This window comes from Neomonachus schauinslandi, chromosome 8, assembly GCF_002201575.2.
Source record: "Neomonachus schauinslandi chromosome 8, ASM220157v2, whole genome shotgun sequence".
NCBI lineage: Eukaryota > Metazoa > Chordata > Mammalia > Carnivora > Phocidae > Neomonachus > Neomonachus schauinslandi.
Genome location: NC_058410.1, coordinates 38,001,465 through 38,014,882, shown reverse-complemented (window position 1 = coordinate 38,014,882; position 13,418 = coordinate 38,001,465).

The window sequence follows — 13,418 nt, the reverse complement described above, 5'->3', positions numbered from 1 at the left end:
AATTTTATGGGTTTTTGTAAAGTGCCCAGGGCTTTCCAGATACTGCAAATATTTACTGTAAACGTCTAAAACCATAAAAGCACTAGGTTTTTAAAAATAATTATGAAATGGAGAAAGATTTTCTAAAGAACCATAAAACCAAGAATCCAAAATGGAAAAAAAAAAAGATAAATGTGATTGTGTAAAACATTAAAGGCCTGTAAGACATAAAATGAATAAGAAATATGAATGTGAAGCACAGGAAAGACTGGAAAATATTTAAGATGTGTATGACAGGTAGGGGACTCATTTTCTTAATATACACAGACCTTTCATAAATCAACAGCAAATAGACAACACTCCAAAAAATGAGCAAAGGACATGAATAGGTAGTTCATAGACAAAAATATAAATGAATAAGAAACATGTAAAAATAAGTTTAACTTCTCTTGTAATTAAAGAGATGCAAATTAAAATGACAACAACAAAACACTATTTTCTGCCTACCGACTGGCAGAGATGAAAATTACATGGGGAAGGGATGCAGGAAAAATTATCCTTTTCGTTACACAATTGGGGAAAATATAAATTAGTGCAATCTTATAGAAGGTAACTTGGCAGTATTTGTCAAAATAAAATAAGCACATACCCTTTAATCCAGCATTTCCACATCTGAGAATAATTGAAACTTCATAAACCATCACACACACATAAGGAAAGTTGTATATAAAAAAGTATTCAATGTAATATTGTTTGTATATTAGTTGTTAGGGCTGCCATAACAAAATGCCACACACAGGGTGGCTTAAGCAACAGAAATTTATTTTCTCATAGTTCTGGAGCTAGAATTCCAAGATCAAGGTGATGGCAGGTTTGGTTTCTTCTGTGGTCTCTCTCCTTGGCTTGCAGATGGTTTCTTTCTTGCTGTGTCTTTCCTCTCTGCCCATCCCTGATATCTCTCTCTGTATCCTAGTCTTTTCTTCCAAGGGCATCAGATTGGATTAGGGCCCGCCATAATGGCGTCATTTTAACTTAATTACCTCTTAAAGGTCCTATCTCCAAATACAGTCACATTCAGAGGTACTGGGAGTTAGGACTTCAACATATGAATTTGGGAAGGGTATAATTCAATCCCTTATAGTTTATAAGAGGGGGGGAAACAAGCAAAAAAAAAATACCTATCCATAGAGAACTGGTTGTTACAGAATATTCATATAATGGAATGGTATGCCACTATTAAAAAAGCATGAGTTAGAACAATATGTAATATTAGGAAAAGACACCTAAAATGAACTGTTGAGTCAAAAGCAAATTCAGAGCAGTATGTACAAGAATATCTACATTGTGAGAGGGGGGAAAAAGTATATGCTTTTGTATATATATATGAAATTTCTGGAATGAAATATAAGAAGGTGCAGTGTGAAACTAGGATATCAGAGGATGTCTTTCTGGATTGTTTGAGACTTTTATAATGGACATGTGTTATTTAAAATTTTCAAAAACTACATGTCAATTGGATGCAATTATTCTCATCCCTATATGCAAGCACCTTTGTCATGTGACTTAATAGCTCTTCTCACCAGGCGGTGTTCTTTTTTCAGCCCTTGAATTTGGGCTGCCATGTCATTTGGCCCAACCAATAAAATATGGTGGAAGTAAAGCTATACTGCTTTGAGCCTGGGCGCTTTCACCCCCATGCCAGCATACCATAGACACATGAACGAGCCCACTCAGCACTGGAGGAACCACCCAGCTGATTGCAGCCCAAATGACCAAACCTTTGGAATTGTGAGCTAAAAGTGGTTGTTATTTGGGGTTCTTTGCTGTGCGGTAATAGATAACCGATGTCCTGATTAATAACATAGAGCTAAAAACAAAAGCATGAAGAAGTTGATACATTTATTTAAAAACAGATGAATAAATGGGATGAAAACTTATCATTTTCATCAAAACACACACTCCCTGACATGTAAATAAGACATCACAACCCTGTTAGCCAGACTCTTCTTTCTTAGTTATAGCGATGACTATACATACGCATAACATTTTCATTATTCTCATAAGGAATTCTCTGAAATCACAAAATGTATATAGCTTAGTCTGTAACATTTATTCAAAACCACAAATTACAGAATAATCTAGGGGAGAAGGAGAAAACCTACTTTAGGTAGAAAGGGTGACCTCAGAATACTAAAGAACCAACTGGACTATCTAAACCAACTCTGAAACATATATATGAATAGATGAATACATAAGATTATACATACTATGTGTAACAAATTAAAGTTTATGGTGAGATATACATGAGGGCCTGCATGAGGGGATTAGGTCAGCAGTGTGATTAGAGTGACAATAATGACCATATTTCTGACCAAAGTGAGGTTCTGATTAGACCTCATGGCATGCCCACATTTCTTGACATCTCTCCTACCTCCTCACCACCATTGTAATCATATTCACCCACACTTTCTGAGTCCCAGATTTCTCAGTTGCAACAATGAAAATATTTCCATGTAGCAAACACATACAGAAGTCTCCCATAGGCAAAAAGATCCTGGGGGTGAAATTAATGTCTTTTCAGGCCATTGTTTGTGTTTCACTGAGCCCTCTGCCTGATTGTCCTGTTTTACTTCCAAGAACTGAAGATTGGGCTTGAGTTTGTATTCTTGGCTGCCAAAAAATCATTCTGCCTTGTGTCCTTTTTTGAACCATCACATTTTTCCATGATGGTGGGCATTCTGGGCAAACACAGCATTCTGGAGAGATTATTGTCAATTGCACTAGCATTTTGGTTTTGTCCTACAGAAAAGAAATGGCAAGAGAAGTGTGATAATTAGGTCTAGGTTAGATCTTAAGGTTTTATGCAGAAAGGCTTGATGGGTGTCCTTTTGGAAAGTGGTTGCTTTCTGAAGAAATTTGTGTGAGAACTGTCAGATGATTTTATTTAGCCCTCCTTCCAGTCAGGAGGCTGAGGTGGCCATTCACGGCTTCTTAGAGCCCAGAGTTAAAGCAGTTGGGGAAGAACTGTGCCAGCTCAAAAAGCATCTTACGGCAGAGCATGAGACTTTCATGCGGAATGAGTACATGAGAGTAGTTGACATTGCAATGCTTCCAACCTATGTCTAGAGTTTGTGAGCTTCCCTCACCCCATTTCCTACATATTTATAATGAGAGAGTAAAACAGACACCTCAAGAAGTCAGTCTTAACACCCTCCAATGCTGCAACTAAAGCAATCACTCAATTTTCTTTTTTTATTTTTTTAAAAGATTTTATTTATTTATTTATTTGACAGAGAGAGAGATAGCAAGAGAGGGAATACAAGCAAGGGGAGTGGGAGAGGGAGAAGCAGGCTTCCCGCTGAGCAGGGAGCCCGATGCGGGGCTCGATCCCAGGACCCTGGGATCATGACCTGAGCTGAAGGCAGACGCTTAACGACTGAGCCACCCAGGCGCCCCTAAATTTTCTTTTAAACACAAAAATATGATAACGATGTGTTCTAGCATAGACTTTAGAAAATGTTCATCAAACTAGATTATCCCCCAGGATACAATTTTTTTATTCTTCGCTCATATCTCCCTTCATATTGAATTGTCTTCTTTAACTTTTTGTTCTGTGGTTTTTTTTTCCGATGTGCAGTTGTGAGTTGTTTGTCACTAAGGACTCCCCAAAGCCTCTTCAGCTATTCCCATCCAAGTCTCCTTCCACTCGTTTCCTGCTTCTCTCCTAGTTTATTTATGAAAGAAATGTCCCTTCAGAACAACTTGTGATTGAAGTTGCATTACCGATACTTAAGACAATTTTGAATCTTTGGGCTAAGAAACTAATCCATAGACTAGATGTCTATGACCAACTGTATTGAATCAGCACTAATTAGGCATCTAACTTACTCTGTTAATTGGATCAGAAATGAAAAATAAACAAAAACGCTCTTTACCTGTAAAACACTATGAAAACCACAAATCAACCTGTGACTCTCTTGATAAAGAAGGCATGGAGGTTTTTTAAAAGCATTTTTTGACGTTAGATTTTTTAACATAAGGATGAATTTTAAGAGGTCCTCTAGTTCTTTTTCTTTCCATCAGTACCTGCCCTTGACATCGCTAAATAGTAGAGAAGTCTTACCTGTAATCATTTATTCATTCTTTCTTTGTTGACAGTTTTATTCAGCAAAAAAAAAAAAAAAAAAAAAATTTGGAGCATCTATTAAGTGGCATGTATGTTACCAGGACTGGGCTTAACAAGATGAAAAGGAAGAAAAAGTGAGGAGACAGCTTAGTAAGGAAAGATTGGCTTGGATGTCTGAATGCTCTAAGTGAGATAGGAAAACAAGAGGAGGTACAGGTTTGAGGGAGTAGGAAACAAGTGGTTTAACAATACTGAGCTGTTGATGCCCATTAAGGGACCAGTAGACAGCTGGGCATATGGGCCTGGAGAAGTTCTGACCTATTAATATGGATACTGGAGTCACTGTCATGGCGCTATTGAAGCTGTGAGGATAGGGAAACCACACGGCATTCTGGAGAGATTATTGTCGATTGCACTAGCATTTTGGTTTTGTCCTACAGAAAAGACATGTGGACTGAAAACCAGGTCTAGGAGAGATGCTAGTTAAAAACTCAGCTAACCATTATTATTATTCTGATGGTCCCGGTCTCCTACCCATGTCTACTCTTTTAGTTTAAGAATCCTCTTCTCTTTCAGGGGCGCCTGGCTGGCTCAGTTGGTAGACCATACAACCCTTGATCTCAGGGTTGTAAGTTCAAGCCCCATGTTGGGTGTAGAGATTACTTAAAAATAAAATCTTTAAAAAAAGAAAGAAAGAATCCTCTTCTCCTTGAAACTTGAAGTAAAAATATGAACTTATGAGTTCATAGTTCTAAAAATCCAGGATAGACTACCTTGAAGGTTGGCTGGATCCAAGTGCTACAAAACCATAGTGATGGCTTGGCCTCAGTATCTTTCAGTTCTATTATCCTCCAAATTGGTTTCATTTTCAATTTCATTTCAATTTCAATGTATGGATATCCCCAGAAATTCCAAGTTTATATCCTATCAGTATCAAACCCCAAAGAAAGAAAGCTTCTCATTTCCAAAAATTCCAACTGAAGTTCCAGGACTCTTATTAGACCTACTTGGGTTACAGTTTCTTAAACCAACAGGTGGCCAGATGGAGGGAATCCTCTGATTGGCTAGTGCTGTGAGGTCATCTCACCCTTGGGACCAGGAGTGGGGGAGGAGTGGCTCCCCAGAGGAAAATCAAAGACAAAAAGAACAGACAGACAAAATAGAGATACCCTTTATCCCCAGATAGAGATATCCTCTATAAGTGCAAGGAATTTAAGATGAATAAAACACAGCTTCTGGAGATAAGAGAGGAAAACAGGTAAGGAGGCAAGGAGAAAGTGATGAGTACTCCAGGAAAAGTACATGTAAAGCATTAGGAAGTACAGTCAGGGAAAGACATAGTTACATGTATGCCCATTTTTTTCCCCCTTTTTTTTTGAAGATTTACCCCCTTACTCAAGATAGACAGAGAAAGAGAGAGAGAGCAAGCAGGGGGGAGGGGTACAGGGAGAGGGAGAGAATCCTCAAGCAGATTCCCCACTGAACACAGAGCCCAACATGAGTCTCCATCCCAGGACCCCAAGATGACCTGAGCTGAAATCAACGAGTGGGATGCTTAACCCACTAAGCCACCCAGACGTCCCATGTGTATGCCCATTTCTTTTGTGTTTTACAATCTTCCGTGGAAGTAGAAAGTCACTCTCATTTGTCTAATTTATTATCATTGATACTCTTGGAAGCCATTATTTATTCAAAATTGTGAAGTTTTATTCTATAGGCCAAATAATCCCAATTGCTTTAGTCTGGCTTCCAGTCTCATTTTTTATCATTTTAAGAATTTCTGGATTCTATTCTTATTTGCCTCTAAATTCCTCAGGTCCTTAAATTTTGCATTCTAGTGCTAGAATTATTGCTTTGATTAAGATCTGTCCAGTAATGATACATATATTATTCCAATTCCACACCCCAGCCTGGTAAATACGCTTTCAACAGTAATTACCATGCTGAACGGCATGCTACTTTTAATCTGTTCTCCCCTTGATCTTCTTTTAGTTTATCTTCACATCTCTGTTAAAGAAATGAAAAGAGAGAAAACCTAACAGGTGACAATGTCTTCTAGTATCTAATAGATTAATTTTTGAACTTAACTTCCACTGCAGTGAAATTGCTTCTGATTTGTCAATTTGGATTTTTAATTTTTCACCTTATACCATTACAAAGTTTCAAAATATTTAAATTATTCAGTGCATAATGACAAAGACTATTACTACTATGCAAATGGGCATAAGCCTGTGAGTTCCAAAGCTCTAGGAGAAATTTTTAAAAACGTGTTATGATTAATTGAAAATTTCAAATGAATGTGAAAATATAACTTGAAACTTTGGAAATTGTCCTCCAGTCTGTATTTGCTGCCATTTTAGAAATTTGAGCCAGATTTGTCAGTGAGCACCCAAGAACTGATTTAGTAATTATAACACACAGGTTGGGCTTTGTAGTGATATCAAAAGAGAACTGGACCAGGAGTCAGGAAACCTGCCTTTGAGATGTAGCATTGCTGCCCATGTAACCTTGGAGAACTTACCCTCTCTGAAATTCAGTCTGTCCTGTTCAATGGAGTCATAACCATGGCCCAAAAATTGTAGCAGAAATTAAGACATAACAAAAGCTGGTGCAGAGCATTTGTTCATCCAGGGATGCTTATACTTTTCTTTTGCACTTCCTCAAGGCATTGGGTCAAATGTAGAAGGCTCAGAAGATGTAATTCCCTCCTTTAAGCTATTTATAATCCAATTGGAAAGACTGTATGTGAACTTTAAGTGATATTTTACAGGAGTTTAGAAAGAGGATTATCAGGAACAAGAATAATTGGGCAAGAGTTCATGTAGAATATAGAATATGAGGCCGGCCTTAAAGACGGAAGAGTTTGCATTGTTGGAATAGAGGAGGGAGCATCCTAGCCAAGCAGAGTAAGTTAAAGGAAAGTAGAGGTGCAAAGTTTAACAGCTTGTCCTTCCAGCATGAAAGCAGAAAGCATGATCATTTCCCCAGGATCTTTAGCAAACAAATAAAATACAATAAGAATAATCTTTTTATTTCCTTGCACACATCCTGCTCACCGAGGCATAATTTCAGGAGGAATAAACTCATTTTTTTTAGTTATTCTTTCCTTCCATTATTCAGCAGAAGTGGATTATCAGAAAAAGCACTGAGTTCATTTCTTCCTTAAGCATGAGGGGAAATTTAAGGGCTTGTACTGAGCTCATGATTGTAGACAGACATTTTATGCAGGATCTTTGAAACATGGGAATCCAGAGATATTTGAAACAGGGGAATCATCTAGTTCAAGCTTGCTGCTTTACAGCTTGAAAAAAATGGTACCTAGACAGAAGTCACGTGCAAACCTAAGCCCAAGGTGAAAACCCAAGTCCTCTTGTCTCCTGAATTTCCTGTTCAGGAAGATCTAACTCTAGTAATGAATTGATGTGTATTCATTCATTCATTCAATTAATCTTTCCTGAGTGCCTGCTCTGTGCTAGAGTACAAGGATGATAAGGTATAAAAATAAAGACAATCCAAATGAGAACAAACGAAGGCCATTTGTTTCGAGTTTGCTACAGCCTTTAACACTTAACACAGAAGACTAAGGCATGCAGGGGAGTGGGAAACGATCACTGTGAAAAAAAGGGGAAGGCTTCAGGTATGCTCTGATTAGAGGCTGCTGGTATGGGGCAGCCGGAGGTGCACATATAGGAGTGGGGCATCCCATGTGATAGGTTTGGGGAGCATATTTTACTTTCTCTGGTTGGTTCTGAGTTGGAAGTGGGGACACAATGAGAGAACCTGGCTGTCATCGACCTAGCCCTGACCATTCTACTGACCATTTGGACCAAGAGCTACTATCATGTGGTGTGGCCACGGTCCGGGCTTCTATTCAGGCCCCTCGGGAGGTAACCAGGGAAGCTGAGCCTCCTCTCATGGAGTTTATAGTCTAGTAGACAAGGCAGAGGATGAATAATGGTTCAATCAGGCCTTAGAAAATGCTAGAAGGAAAACATCCCTGGGTGGATCTGATATGTCTGGAGTCAGGGAGTCTCCCTGAGCAGCTGACTTCAAGCTGGGTCCCAGATGTTAAGTAGACGTTATTCACAAGAGTCAAAATGTTATTGCCGATACTACTTGTGAGGTTTATCAAATCTATCTGTCAATAGTAGACTATATGCTCACAAAAGGGGTATTAGTTCCCTTCTTCCATCTCTGATCGGAATCAAAGGGCTACTTTGGGTTTCTCACACCATAGCAACAAAATGCGGAGGGCTCTCATTGTGAGGCCCTATTGTGTCTCAAAACAAAACAAAACAGAACCAGAAAGAACAGCGTTTAACATGAAAATAGAATCCTGACCCTCCTTGGACTAAATGTTGTTAATCAAGTTTAAATTTAGCTCCCACACAGTCTCAAAAGAAAAGGAGACAGCCAGGCCCAGCGAGGAAAAACTTCCGAGCGCCTCGGAGGCAAGGAAAACAAGCGTCAAGTCTACAAGGGCGGTCTGTAAAAACAAACGTCGCTGACCAGAAGGCGCCTCCAGAAAGCTCATTAGCAATCGGACGCAGCCGCTGCGCCGCCTCCTGCGGGCGGGGGCCAGCGCCACCACCGAGCCCGGGACGCCGTGGCCCACCTGCGCCGCTCCTGGAATGTGCCCCGCACTCCGGCGACACGCGGGAGGGGCGAGGACACGGGAGGGGAGGGCTGGGGAAGCCAGGAAACCCCGCAGGCAGGTGAAGAAAAGCCACGTTATTGTGCTTATCATCCACCGATAAGCAGTACTGAGGGATGGCAAGAGGCAGCTGCAGAAGGGCGTGGGTCAGCAGGATTTCAAGTGAGGCCCAGAGCATTGCCATTGCACTTTTGTTCTAGCCTGGTCAGTCCCAAAGCTGCTCCCACTCTTCAGAACCCAAAGGACCTCTTACTATCAACCTACTTTGTGGTCATTTGCATCATGGAGATGAATTTATTTTTTAAATAAAGTGGTTTTTTCTTTTTAAAAAAGGCTACCTTGAATTTCATGAAGACTTTGAATTTGTATTTTTTTTTTAAAGATTTTATTTATTTATTTGACAGAGAAAGAGACAGGGAGAGCAAGAACACAAGCAGGGGGAGTGGGAGAGGGAGAAGCAAGCTTCCCGCCGAGCAGGGAGCCCGATGTGGGGCTCGATCCCAGGACGCTGGGATCATGACCTGAGCCGAAGGCAGACGCTTAACGACTGAGCCACCCAGGCGCCCGAATTTGTATTTTGTTGGCTCAACAGCGGCCACATGCGTGGGAAAAGAGTGAAAAGGGGAAGCTGGTATTTCTTGAGTACAAGCTACCTACCACTGGTGGGTAAGAAAGGTTACCCTTTATCAATCCTCTTCTATGGAATAGAAAAGAGCTAACATGGAGAAATTAAGTTACCTGCATCAGGTCCTATTATTAGCAAGTGAGAGAGCAAGGACTTTTTCAAATTACGGCACTCTCCACCTCTCTCTGCTCCTACTTGTTAAATTAATTAAACAAGGAGGCCTTCAGACTGAAGTGGGTCTAATGCTTTAGCAGCCTATGTAAGCAAACCAAAACCTAAGCCTGTAAACACCGTAAGGTTAGGAAATGGAAACATAAGGACAACCACTCACAAATGGCCACGTAGGCTTTTTCAAATAAGGTGAACACTTAAGCTATAGGCAGGCAAATCATCTCCTTGCTTCGCTTTATCCTCTTCTCTATAAAAGTCTCTCCCCTAGCTCCTGTCAGTGGAATGCTTCTAAATACTTCTGGTTTCGTACTACCTGATTCAAAATGATTTTTGCTTAAATAAATTCTTAAAATTTTTAATGTGTCTCAGTTTATCTCAAATGCACTGCAGTCAGTCGAACCTCAAATGTTCCAACTTTGGGGGTGTATTAGGAGCTGGTTGACTACCTCTTGTGCATATTTGTGAAGGGGTCTTGCACCTTGCAGCTGGTGGGACTTTTGGTCCTTTATGTTCTAGATGCTATTAGTGGAATGCAGTAGTGATGAATGATCTAATGGGGATGGGGCTTCTTACAGACAGAAGGCTCTGGACAGCTATGTAAGTAGGAGATTGTAGGAACTTTGACTAAAAAGGCACATTAAGTATTAAAACTATAAAGGGTTTGAAATGTAATTCACAATCCCAAAAATATCTTTTATAGACAAAAGAAGGAGGAATTAACATTTAGGCCATAGTCCTATGTGGTTTTTTTTTTTTAATTTATTTTTTATTGGTATCTGAAGACTATTGAATCTTTTCACCCAGGGCACTAACTTGCAAATATTTTCAAGGTTCTCCAAATACTTAAGGGATCCCCTTGAAAAATAATGGCCAATCTGAGAGACCTATCTCAGGCCTAGTACCCATCATTGCTTTCACCAAAGGGGCTTCATGTTGGTCCATGTTGGATTGCCTTGATGGATTTTGTTTGAAGAAAGTTGCCTCTGCCTTAAAAAAAAAAAAAAAAAATTATTAAAGTTTAAAACCACCGTTCTAAATAAATTTAATGCCTGGCTGGTGATGGGCCCTCAAAAAATATTTGTTGGCCAAGGGTAGACTACTTGAACCACAAGTGATTCTTCTGGACCAATCGTATTTAATTCTTATTTAAAATAACAACATGAGATAATATTAGAAACAGTCATGTGTTTTCATAGAAGATAAACCCATGACATTATTAATTTGGTTCAGGGAGGAAGATCAGGGAAACCATGCTGCTGTTGCCTGACCCGTATGTGGGGTTAATGAGATCTCTTGAGGGCCAGCAGGAGCATATGAGCTGTCATCCTACCCAAAATACTTACTCAACTCACATTTTCCTCTCTGGAGTTGCTATTAGACCCTTAGATGTTTTTTGGGGTTTGGTTTTGTTCCCTATTGAAAACTAATGATCCTTGTGGTCCTTTCCACTCTGATAGAACAGGGACATTGTCAGGCCTGTGGGAAGCCTTCTTTACCCTTCAGACATTCTCCAGGAGCTTCCCATCCACACACGGCTGCAGAAGTAGCCTTCTCAGGCTCCCCAGTTGACCCTAACATACAGAGCCCGTGAGATGCCCTGTGGGGGGAATATGGTGCTGATGAGTAATGAATGATGAGGTGGGAGCATTTTTCTTGCCCAGGAAAGAAATGGCAACAGCTGCCGTTCACTGAACCCTTACTAAGAGCCAAGCACTCTAAATTCACCCCTATGAAGTAGTTACCCCAACCACTTCACAACAGGAGTCTGTGTCTTGCTTAAACTTGTTGAATGGCTCTCCATCCTAATTAGAAAAAAATCTAAGCACTTTACCCTGTTCCAAGGCCCTGAATAATCTGGTTCATCCTTCTCTCTGACCTGATTTTTCTCTTTCCACCCTCCCTTTTGCCAGCCCTTCTCCTGTCTTTCTGTCCCTTGGCTGTCCAAGCTTATTTTGGGGTTTGCAGTCCTGCTGCCCTTCCCCCAAATCTTTGCATGGCTGACTTCTTCACATCACTTGGGTCTGTACTCAACCCCACCAAAGAGGCCTCATTTGTCTGTCCAATAAAGCAGCCCGCCCCTCCCTGCCCCCTCCCTGGGTCATTCTCCATCTTGCAATTCTGTTTTATTTTTCTTTTAAGCTTTGCTCAGGAATCTCTGAAATTTACTTATTAGTTTTTTTGTCTATATGTTTGCTTGGCGTCTCTATTTATGGCAAACTGTATAACGGTTTGTTTAAAATTTGATGCCCAAGACCTTCATTCGTATTTGTTGAGTGAATAAATGGACAGTTGAATGTTAAGTAGTTTATGCTAGATCACATAGCTAGTGCAGATTGAGCCAGGCCATAAACCCAGGTTTGTCTGTCTCTATTCTTAGGATACTAAATTCAGAGAAAGGGGGTGCCAAGAGTGTTGGAATTCAGGACAGGATAATGCCAAGTGGCACAGCATTTCCTATTCCAGAATTCAGCTGGAACTAGAGCTGCCTGGTCTAAAGTAGTATTTCTCAAAGAGAGAGACCCAGCTCACTAGTATTGGAATCACCTGAGAAGCTATTAAAAGTGTGGTGTTTTAGGTCGCACCCTAGACCCAACTCAGACTCCAGAGGTGCTAACATGGGGGTGGCATTTTTAACAAGGTTTTCAGAAGTTTCTCATGGACTATACATTTTGAGAAGCACGGATTAAAAGAAACTTGCTCCTGACCGTACTACTTTATTTCTTTAGATAGCGGCCATGTAGGTAGATATACATCACTCATGTATGTTGGTTATTTGACCTGGGCAAGCACCTATTTCTCAGGACAACTCATTCTGTTGGAGTGGGAAAGACTCTCTGCTGGGTTAGGAATCTGAGCCTTTCATCTGTGACGCAGTCTTCTTTAGAACCTTCGCTCCTCACCTTCTACCATTAGAGATAAATGTATTTACCTCTCTCTTCAGCTGAGCAGCATAGAACTGGGTCCTTTATGACTACGAGTCTGGTTAAGGAAAGAGTAATTTCAATTCAGAGACTTAAACGGCCTAGGTGAACTCTTGGAAAAATTGTTATTTGAGATTCCCTTATTACCCTTGAGAGCAGATAAGCCAAATAAGAGATTTGGCCTTTTTTTTTTTAAGTAGGCTCTCTGCCCAATGTGGGACTTGAACTCAAGACTCTGAGATCAAGAGTCGGATGCTCTACTGACTGAGCCACCTAGGGGCCCCAATTTTTACTTCTTAATAGACTAAATAAGAAGTCTACAACTCCATAAATAACGACTGTGTTTAAACGACCTAAAAAGAGTACCTTAAAGTCTGCTTTGATAATTTGATCTTGAGACCCTTTTGCCCTAAACTTTCTAAGTTTTGGATAGCTTATTACTATAACATTTAACTTACAAACACAAATCAAGCAAAGCCCTTTTGTCGGTGGAGAATCACAGCTACCAATGATCTGAATAACAGAGCCTTTTTTAATGTAGCTTGGTGCCTATTAAGGAGCTGGAAAATCTTATATCTGAATTCCTGTCAGTTGACCTTAATAACTTTTACTTTTAATGGACTTGGAACATTGATTTTTGCCCAATTTGAAATCGGGGGGAAAAAATAAGTTTCACCTGAAACTTGGCCCAGAATTCCTTATGGTTTGTAAATCATGAACACACAGTCAGATTGGGTTCATGTTTAGATCAAACACCAAAGTAGAGAAGTTTTGCTTATTTCATGTTTCAGAAAAAAGTTTACAGTTCTGACCAACACTCTATGTATTACAGATATCAGAATGCGCTCCTGGACATTTGGGAGAATAAGAATATTTTAGAGCAGAAAATCAAAGAGAAATCTTAGCTATCTCATCTGAATATGGTAGATTTGTTTTAGGTGT